Source organism: Heteronotia binoei, chromosome 5 (assembly GCF_032191835.1).
Source record: "Heteronotia binoei isolate CCM8104 ecotype False Entrance Well chromosome 5, APGP_CSIRO_Hbin_v1, whole genome shotgun sequence".
Taxonomy (NCBI): Eukaryota; Metazoa; Chordata; class Lepidosauria; order Squamata; family Gekkonidae; genus Heteronotia; species Heteronotia binoei.
The window spans coordinates 98,700,720-98,711,734 of record NC_083227.1 but is presented as its reverse complement, the minus strand read 5'-3'; the positions used below and the strand labels follow the sequence as shown (position 1 = coordinate 98,711,734).

Genomic DNA, 11,015 nt, shown 5'->3' with positions numbered 1-11,015 from the left:
GTGTGATCACATGCACACATCTGACCCCCATGCCCCATTGTACCTCATGCTACAATGACTCCCAGGCAGATTAAATAGCCACCAGTGTGAGTAAAAGCCCCCTCCAATACTATAAACGGACACTGTGATCTTTGGCTTAGCGGGCAGGTTGCTTTAAGCACGCAGAATTCTCAAACATGGCCTATACCAACTGTTTCCGGGGTTTCTACCATCCAAGCAGCCAACACACAGCTTGGATACCATCCCTGCTCCACGGACTCCCAACTGACATCACGTCGCAGTCCTGGCTACAGCACAAGCAGAAAGCGTGCCTGTCCTGAGCTGTCCAGCTTCACGGTTTCAGCATAGCTGCTCTGGCCTCACTGTTCCAGCCTCCTAATGCAAGCGACACAATTACTCAGGCTAACAACAGCAGTTGGCATCCTCCTGTCCCTTTGGGAAGCCATAGAAGCAAAACAGGAGACCCACGTACACAGGGTGTACCTCGGACTTTGCATAAACCCATCAAGTTCGCTGTAAGCTGCATCCTGCCAGACATCCTAAACCAGACGTTAAACAAAGAACTGTGCAATAGACGGCTAGAGTGAGTGTGGCGGAGATCTTATGACGAGGAGTCTAGAACTTCCTATAGAATGCTTATGAAGGTCTATGAAAAGGCAGTGAAGTCCGCTAGGAGCGATTTCTATGCGCACCCAGCTCAATTATTCAGAACGATTCGATCACTGACTATGGTGCCGGGAGGCAATCAAAAGCGTAGAGAATTAAACTGATAAGAACAGATACTACACTTGATCTTAGCCAAAAGGCAGAGAAGCGGTACATTCTATCACGCATGGTGGACTTGTGATATTATTAAAAAATTTTGGGTGAAAGTTTATATATTTTTAAAGGAAATGTTAGGTATGAATTTTCATTTTGAACCAGAGACAATGTTACTATCTATGATAGGAAAGGAGATGTTAAAAGAAGATGAACATTTGGTGATTTATACCATCACCGCTGCTAGAATTTTAATAGCCAAATATTGGAAGAAAGGGAACTGTCCAAACCTGGAGGAATTGGTTGAAAAAGTGCTTTTTGCCGCTGAAGCGGATATACTCTCAGCACTTTTGAAAGGGCAGGTGAAATCAGTAGCAAGCAATAAATGGAAGAAATTGTATAGATGGATTGAAAGAAAGACAGAAGGAAAAGAAGGGGGGGGGGAAATTAGGTTGAAGATGAATCTACGATATAATAATTTTATTTTACACAAAAAGTGATGGTTAATTTGTTGTTTGAATCCACTTTCACTCTCTGTTTTATGTTTTATGTATAGGGAATACTTAGAATTATTTGGAAGAATGCTTAATTAATTTTTTCTTTTTTTGTAAAGATCGTTGTTTATTGTCAATAAAGTTATTAAAAAAAAGCATAGAAAATTGGATATTGGCTGTGAGGCTTTTGCGACCTATTTTGCAGATAAGGTTTCGACTCTCCACCACAATCTTCCAGCCATAATTGATACAGTATGTGAACTGGAAGCCTGTTGTCCATCTTGGACCCTTTCAGCTGTCTCTCCCAGGAGGATGTCAACAGGATCTTGGCTGCAATGAAGCCCACAATGTGTTCCCTGGATCCATGCCCATCCTGGCTTGTTAAGGCAGGTGGGGATGACATTCAGGGGCCTTTGGCGGAGATTATTCACCTATCCCTGTCATCAGGGGTATTCCCAGCCAAGTTAAAAGAGGCAGTGGTGTGCCCGCTTTTGAAGAAGTCTTCTCTGGACCCTTCGTTCCTGGCCAATTATCACCCAGTCTCGAATTTACCGTTTCTGGGTAAGATAACTGAGAAAGTGGTGGCAGAGCAGTTTCAAGCTTTTCTGGAGGACAAATCTGTCCTCGATCCCTTCCAGTCTGGCTTCTGCCCTGGTCATGGGACGGAGACTGTTCTGGTTGCCCTCACAGATGATATGAGAAGGCACCTGGATCAAGGCAGTTCAGCGCTACTATTATTTTTAGAAGTGTTTGACACGGTTGACTACGATCTAATGACCCACCGCCTTGCCAACACTGGAGTTCAGGGAGTGACCACAGTGGTTTTCCTCCTTTCTCCGGGTCGGGGACAAAGGGTGGTGATTGGCGAGCAGTCCTCCGTGTCACCCGCTAGAGTGTGGTGTACTACAGGGAGCTATTCTCTCACCAATAATGTTTAACATCTATATGCGCTCCCTTGCCCAGATTGCCAGAGGTTTTGGGCTGGGGTGTCACCAATATGCAGATGGACAGCCATTCAGATTCCACCCCAGATCATCCGACCAGGGCGCTGGAAGCAGTGGCTGGTTGGTTGAAGTTGAGCTGGCTGAAACTTAATCCAACTAAGGAGGTCCTATATATGAGTTGCGGGGGGCTGGGAGCAAGCATCCGGCTCCCCACCCTGGATGGTGCACCTCTTGTGCTAGCTCAGAAGGTGAGGAGCCTGGGTGTGACACTGGATGCCACCCTTTCTATGAAGGCTCAGGTCAAAGCTGTTGCACAGCCTGCCTTTTTTCCATCTCTGGCAGGCCAGGCAACTAGCGCCTTTCCTAGTTCCTCGGGACTTAGCTACAGTGATCCATGCAATGGTCACTTCCAGGTTGGATTAGTGTAACTCGCTCTATGTAGGCTTGCCCTTGAGGCTGACCCGGAAACTCCAGCTGGTGCAGAATGCGGCAGCACGATTGCTGACTGAATCGCCTGAACGGGCGAGCAGTTGGCCAATGCTGCGCAGTCTGCACTGGCTACCAATTAAGTACTGGATCCGCTTCAAGGTATTAGTACTAATGTTTAAAGCCTTGCGTGGCCTGGGACCAGCATACCTGAGGGACCGCCTCTCCCCATATGAGCCCCGGAGGTCATTGCGTTCAGCCTTCCAACATTTTGTGACCACCCCTGGCCCAAAGGACGTCTGCCTTGCTTCGACCAGGGCCAGGGCTTTTTCGGCCCTAGCCCCAACCTGGTGGAATCGGCTCCCTCTGGAGATTCGGGCCCTCCCAGATTTGTTACCATTCTGAAGGGCCGGTAAGATGGAGCTGTTCCACCAGGCCTTTGGCTGAGGCGGGAGTCCTTAATTAGTCATACCATCTAACTGGCCTCCCCACACTGATACTACCATCTTAACAGGGACTACCATCTGGATTGGAGGACATCGGGCCAACATAACTGGTATTTTTGGACACCTAGGTTAGGTGTCTACCTTTTCCAAACTGCCTTGATTTGCACTTAAATTGAGCTATTGGCTCAACTGTCTTAAAGTTTAACTTTTAAAACGTCTTAACTGTTTAATTGTTTTATTTATCTATGGATGTATTGTTGGTTTTAATTGTGTGATATGTTGCAATCCGCCCTGAGCCCTTATGGAAAAGGGCGGAATAGAAATCTACCGAAATAATTAAAAAATAATACCAGATGTGTTAAATTTATTTATTTTATTCAATTTATATCCCGCCCTACCCCACCGAGGTGGGCTCAGGGCGGTTAAAGACAATAGATGTTCCAGAAGAGGAGACGATCACCATTGTTTGTTGGATGTCACTTGAGGATAATAATTTGGCTCTATATTGACCCTTTTAGATAACCTTATCTAGGAATGTTAATCCCATCTCCCTTAATCCCTTTTCAAACATCATCCTGGAGCGTCCCACTTTTTAATTTTTTTTATTTTTGTGAATTTATAGTCTGCCCTTTCCCAAGATGAGCTCAGGGCAGATTACAACACAATAAAACAGTTAAAATCACACAATAAAACAGTTAAGAATTAAACAGTTAAAACCATTAAATAAAAATGAGAAAAGGCGGTGTCAGTGATATAATCATCATTTACAGATTGAGACACAGGATGCAGTGAGCGCAGGGAGGCCAATTAGATGGTGTGAGGAGGCCCACCTGCCTCCGCCAAAAGCCTGGTGGAACAGATCCATTTTGCAGGCCCTCCGGAATGGTAGAAGTTCCGGTAGGGTCCAAATCTCCTTGGGAAGCTGATTCCACCAGGTTGGGGCCAGGGCCAAAAAGGCCCAGGCCCTAGTCGAGGCAAGCAGGACATCATTTGGACCAGGGATAGTCAGAAGATGTTGGTTGGCCAATCATAGAGGCCTCTGGGACTTGTATGGGGAGAGATGGTCCCAGAGGTATGTAGGTCCCAGGCCGCATAAGGCTTTAAAAGTCAATACTAGAACCTTGAAACGGATCCGGCACTCAATTGGTAACCAGTGCAGACTGCGCAGCAACGGCCAACTGTACAGGCAGTTCAGTCAGCAATTGAACTGCTGCATTCTGCACCCACTGGAGTTTCCGGATCAGTCCCAAGGGCAAGCCTGCGTAGAGCAAGTTACAGTAATCCAATCTGGAAGTGACCATTGCATGGATCACTGTGGCTAGGTCCTGGGCAGCCAGATAGGGAGCTAGTTGTTTGACCTGGTAAAAGGCAGACTGTGCAACTGCTGTGACCTGGACCTCCATAGAAAGGATGTCATCCAGCATCACACCCAAACTCCTCACCTTTACTCAGCTCAACTGTAACCAACCAGCCACTGCTTCCAACATCCTGGTCAAATGAATTGTCCGGATGGCTGTCCATTAGCAGATAGAGCTGGGTGTCATCTGTATACTGGTGACAACCCAGCCCAAAACCTCTGGCAATCTGGGCAAGGGGGTGCGTATATATATATATATATATATATATATATATATATATATATATATATATATATATATATATATATATATATATATATATATATATATATATGTCATACACCATGTGATCCTGTGTCACATCCCACCTGACCCCGTGTCACAGGTCATCTGACCTGCTCCCCTGAGAGTGTCAGGTAGTTTTTAAAAGGTCAAGCACTCTTTTCCTCTGGTGTGCTTCGAACAGTTACCCCACTTTGCTGTCTGAATCCACCCCTAACCCCTATTAGTTTCGGGCCACCAATAGCAGGATATGCCCGTCATGCCTTGCTATCCCATTCCCTTCTCAAATCTTCCCTTTTTAAAGGAGCCATGCACTAACTATTTGCAGCTGCTACTTATCTTGTAACAATATCTTTTTTTTAATATTGTATTTATACATTTATGATAATGTATTTATACATTTTTGGTATTGTATTTATACATTTTTGCAAAAAAAAAAAAAAAAAAGAGTAGTCCAAACTTTGGTTTTTAAAACATATGGTGAAAATGTTCCCAATCTAAAAATAAACTGTTTATTTCTGCAGAAGTTTCTATGTAATATTTTCTGTTCTATATGGTTTACTGGTATATGCAAAAATGACACAAAATCTCATCTCTTCTGGTACATGGACAGCACTTAAATAATGTTTGACCAGAGGTGCCTCCTTAACCTGATTTCGGATTTGTGACTGATGTTCTAATAGATGCATATGCATAGCCCATATAGAAATGCCTGTATGATACAATCCGCAGGGTCATTGAATTAAATTAGCTACATTCTTTGTTGCACATGTTGCAAAAAAATGGAAATGAAATATAGATATACTTTGCAGGATCAGATATTCTTTTCAGTATTGTGGTTACTTACACACCAGAACTCTTTTGTTCTGATTCAGTATAAGGCAGCTTTGTGCATGACTCAGTGACAGAGGGGAACTCTCAATATATAAAATAATAAATTCATAATATTTTTACTGGTTGTATTTAGATGCCGTACATCCCTGATTTTCCTTTGGTCTTGCATGATACCACTAAAAGCACCCTCTCTTTCAAACGTTATGTGAAAGTTTTTGGTGGCAGCATGTTCTTTCTGCCCATTAAAAATGCCATGCATACAAATGTCTTTAACTATGTAGCTCGCTAACAGAGAGCTTTATTCTATGGTCAACAAACACTTCAGAAATACATTCATTAAAACAAAATATATAATTTGTACATGTTTCAGCACTAGTTCTTTCAACATCCAGGATCTCAATGGCTACATTTTTAGTGACATGTACATTCTCTAAAGCAAGAAGGTTAACCAGTTGAATGGCCTTAGCCAATAGTGGAAGAATTACATCATCTCTAACTCCTTTAGAAGAATCCCTAAAATCTGGATAATTTTATCCTGCTCTGGGTGTCTGGGTAATAGTATGTATATTCAAGATCATCCTTGCCAAACACTTACATATGAGGAAGAAATATGTATATGGTCTTTGCTCATGGATTACAGAAGACCTAAATTGTGTTCCTGACAGTCTTTTCAGCCATAATGACATATGCCAAACAGCCCTACATAGCCATTGTTTTTAGTTACATTCATTTTGGCCCTTAATTCTCTAGAATGAGGACTATACAACACACATTTATTTTTTTGGAATCTGTCTGCATAAATATATGGAACATATAATGCAAAAGAAAGCTATCTCTTTGGCAAAATTGGTAATATATAGAGTTTGCTTAAGGGAATTATCTTTAATTAGCCTACTAACTGCCAACATAATTCAGCAGTGTGGATCAAAAGCATGCTATTAGTGCCAGAAAAATGCATTCCCAGAGAAGCACAGGCTATTATATTTTGTTAGTGGACATTCTTCCAACTAACTAAACATTTAAAATAGCTAGGGTCTAGTGCAGTAGAATCTTAAGAGATCAATAAGATTTAAAAGAGAGTGTTGACTCCCAAGAGCTCATACTCCCAAAATCTTGTTGGTCTTTAAGGTGCTAGTGGGCTGGAATCTACTGCAGATCAACAAAGCTACCCTCTCAAAGTAAACACCAAGATAGTATATCTTAGTTTCCCAGAAACTATAATAACAAAGAGACAGAAGGTGGTAATTTGTACATAAGCCAGAGATAATTAAAGTATCTTGAGATTAGGGACAGAAGATAAAATGGGTCCACATTTTCTCTAAAGCAAAATTTATCACAAGGTTTTATATATTGCAGAGCGGTAAACTGCAGTACTGCAGTCCAAGTTCTGCTCACGACCTGAGTTCGATCCCAGTGGAAACTGGGTTCAGGTAGCTGGCTCAAGGTTGACTCAGCCTTCCATCCTTCTGAGGTTGGTAAAATTTGTACCCAGCTTGCTGGGGGCAAAGTGTAGATGACTGGGAAGGCAATGGCAAACCACCCCGTAAAAAAAGTCTGCCAAGAAAACACTGTGATGTGACATCACCCCATGGTTCAGTAATGACTCGTTGCTTGCACAGGGGACTACTTTTAATACAAACCCAAATAGGGATCGCAGGTCCAATGAAGACAGTCTTGGTTCTACAGCAGATTTACCACCTTTAGAACAAACACCTATCTACAAAAGCAGCAGCTAAGCAAGTTTTAAAAATCATGGTAAGTGGCAGTCATTTTAAGAAGATATTCTTGACTGTAAAAGAACAAAATGAAATAGAATGCTCTTATTTTCATTTAGACTCAGTTGGACACCAGCCATTTGCTTATTGCTCTTTGGCTGAAATCCAGTTCAAGGTCCTGCCAAAACGTCTCACTAGCATTGTTATAAATTATTTTAAATAGCATCATAGTATCAGATTTTTAAAATCTGAAGCAATTGATCATATCAATATCATTCATGAAACACTTCCCATCATTAATGAAATGCTTCCTCAATTATAGAATGTTAGCACTCATGCCCTAAACTGCCATATACTGATATATGAACATGTCCAGTAGAGATTATAACATTTTGGGAGTATGAAAAAAAAACAGAAATACTATTTTCTCCTAATTATGGAAGTGTCACCAATATGTAATTAATTTAAAATACTTTTATCCCACCTTTCTTGCCATAATCAGTGACTCAAGCTTGCATAGTCTGCCAAAGCTGAAATTGAAATGCTCCTGAAGTTTAAAACATCAGCAAGATTTTAGTAATTACTGTCACCTTAAATTGGACTTGGTAGCAAATGAGTAATTAATGAAGCTGTTCAAGATTAGAATAATATGCTCCCGCAACCTGCTTCTCACTAATAGAAAAGCAGCCTATACCACCTGAAGCTTCCAAACAGTTTAAGAGAAGCCCTGAGTACAGTGCATTGCAACAATCCAGCTTTGAATTTACAAAAGCATGATTCAACATGGTCTGATAAGTAATTTACAAGTGCAAGTGTATATGAAAGCACAGACACACTTCACTACTGGAATAATTTGTTCTTCTAAGAACAGTGCAAGTCATAATAACCACCCCCTCCCTCAGCACTTCATAGGGATGGCAGCTCACTCTAATAATAACACAAGAAAAGCCCTTAAGGATGAAACCAAAGCTCCATCTAGTCTGGCATTTTGTCCTGCACCGTGACCATTTAGTTGCTCCCATGAAGCTCGCAAACTGGGAACAAGAGGCTGTTGTCTGTCTTTGCTGCTGTCCCCCAGCAACTGGTGTTCAGAGGTGGACTTACTTTGAACATGAAAGCTTTTTTTTACAATCATGGCACATAGCCACTGATATAATCATCCATAAACCTAATCAGCCACCTTTAAAGCCATCTAAGCAACTGGCCCATCACAATGTTTTGTAGCAGTGTATTCTATAAAACAAATATAAACAATACAAAATTTCTACATATCAGATATTAATATGAAGAAATAACTTCCTTTTGTCTGTCATGGTTTTCCTGCCTATCAACTCCATTGAGTGATAACTGGGGGGGGGGGGATTCCACTTCCCCGCACTATGCATAATTTGCATGGAAAGCTATTATCTATGAAAGAGCTGCAACAATCTGATTACTTTGTGATTATCCTGTTTCACATCTTTTCCCAACTCCACAATACCCTTAAAGATAAAGTGACCGGAACTGTATTCAGTACCCCAAATCCAGGCACATCCTAGATCTTTCATCTTTTCTGTAATACTCTGTAGGGAAGGGCATGAACTGAACCACAAATCATAATTCGTGCTAAAAATGGCCATTTCATGATTCTTTCTGAACTGGTTCATCTGATCCCACCACACCTGAACATGAAACAAACCAGCTTCTTTTCTTGGCATGTCGTTTGGTTCATGTTTGCTTCATTTTTCCAGATAGCTTGGCACTGGTATGTGCACTTCTGGTCAGTTTCCAGTGAAACTGACTAGACGCTGCAGCTTCGCTCTCCAGCCCCTGCACTTCTAGTCACTGTCTAATGGGGCATCTACTTTGGGGGGCTGTAGCTCAGTCCCCCAAAATCCAATTCACACCAAACTTAGAAAACAGTAGAGGAGAGTCCACTGAAGAGTTTGCTGCATGTTTGGCATCTCTAGTCCACTCAGGGGGCATTCTACACCTTCCCAAACCAAATAACCATGAATTGTTTAGGAAATTTAAAACACACACACAATGAACTGAACCACCAATTCAGGCAACCCAATAAACCATGAGACAAAATGAACTACCATTTTCACATTCCATGCCCATCTCTAATCTTTCGTATAGAAGTTGCCTTTTTTCTTTCTGCTGTACAAGGTCAAGAGCTTCACTGTGCTACCCATGCAAAAAGACAGTGAAGCAAACATTGTTTTGCAATTTAATGAAATAAAGTTGTGAGTGACCCCAAATATTGTCACTTAATATAGTGGCTTACAGTGATAACTAATGCTGATTATTCATATGTTAATTTCAGGGGTCATTTTGTAGAAAAACAAGTGGTGGAGCTCATCTAGGGATTGTTATGCAGCTGCACCTACTATTCAATGGACAAGGCGGTGGAACTCTCAGAAGGAGGAGGAGGAGGAACTCTCAGAAAGGTTCAGGAGCTGCGCTCCTGTGAGCTCCCTCTGAATTCGAGGCCTGGTTAATTTCATCTTGAAATAATCATGGAAGCCAGATCAAACTTCTTCAGCCTTAAGCCCTTGCTCATATTGTATGGTTCATATTTGGTGCAAGACTGTTCTTAGATCAAGTAAATATATTAAATTCAGATGGCAGAGTATGTAACTCTTGCTTGAATGCAGGAAAACCAGGAATAACATGATGCAATTCTGGATAAGTAGGTAATCTGAACTGTGATCCCCCCCCTCCAATGTAATGTATTTGCAACATTTTTACGCCATCTTTTCACCCAATCAGGGTGCCCTAGGTAGCACTCATAAAACATTAGAACAATTTTTTAAAAATACTAAATTATAAAATAATTCAATAGTGGATCAGCTGATCCAGCATGGCAGCCTTCCCAAGCTTCAACCTAAATAGGGTAGGATGTAATCATGATCAGCTGAACTGATGGAAGGTGATGAGCTCCTGTGCAGTGCTTTGGCCAGGATCCTGTGAGGAAGTACCATCTTCAGTGCTGTACTCTAGAACTACAGGAAGATTATATGCAGTCAGTAGGGCACTTCACCTCCTCTGTGCCACCTTAGCCTGAGCTTTCTACCACCACTGTTTCTGCAGAGCTTGAGAGGGTCCTGAGGGTTTGAGTCCTGCCTGGCAAAACCTAGCTATTGATTCATGGGCTTGCCCAGCAGGATCTGGCAGTTTGAGTTCCGGTGCCCCAGGTGCTGGTACATTCTTGCTAGGCACTTCTGCAGCACTGGTCCCTGCTTAGTCCCTTGGGTCCTCCTCAGTCAATGACCTTGGTTCCTCAGGCTCTTTCCCAAAGGACTCCAAATCGGATTTGCTGAGCTTGTCAGAAGAATTATGACAACACCAGAACCAGGGAGGGAGGCAATAACTGTTATTGGGGGTGTTCCAAACAAAACAAAAAAGTTTTCAAACACTGAGGAAAGACACCAATAGAGAAAGACTGATGAACTGAATATTGTATGGTCTGACATGTCAAACTCCAGGCCTTGAATTCAGCAGGAGCTCACAGAAGCGCAGCTCCTGAACCTTTCTGAGGGTTCCCCCCCCTCCTCCCCACCTACCTTGTCCATTGAAAAGTAGGTACAGCTGCATAACAATCCCTGGGTTAGGAAACCAGGCAGCCATCCATCCACCAGGAGCTTTGCCACAGTCCTCATTAACCCCTGGAGAAGCCCGCACCACCCTTTCTCCACTTCTTTGTGATTTTGGGTGGCAAATGGCTTCCCGGTCTTTTGACTGGGGGGGGGGGTGGCCAAGGAGAGCTCCAGGT

General features: G+C 42.4%; 1 pseudogene; it reads right to left on the bottom strand.

Moving 5' to 3' along the window:
• Positions 1–709: 709 nt before the first annotated feature.
• LOC132573070 (U2 spliceosomal RNA) lies at positions 710–818 on the bottom strand (annotated as a pseudogene).
• Between the last annotated feature and the right edge of the window lie 10,197 nt (positions 819–11,015).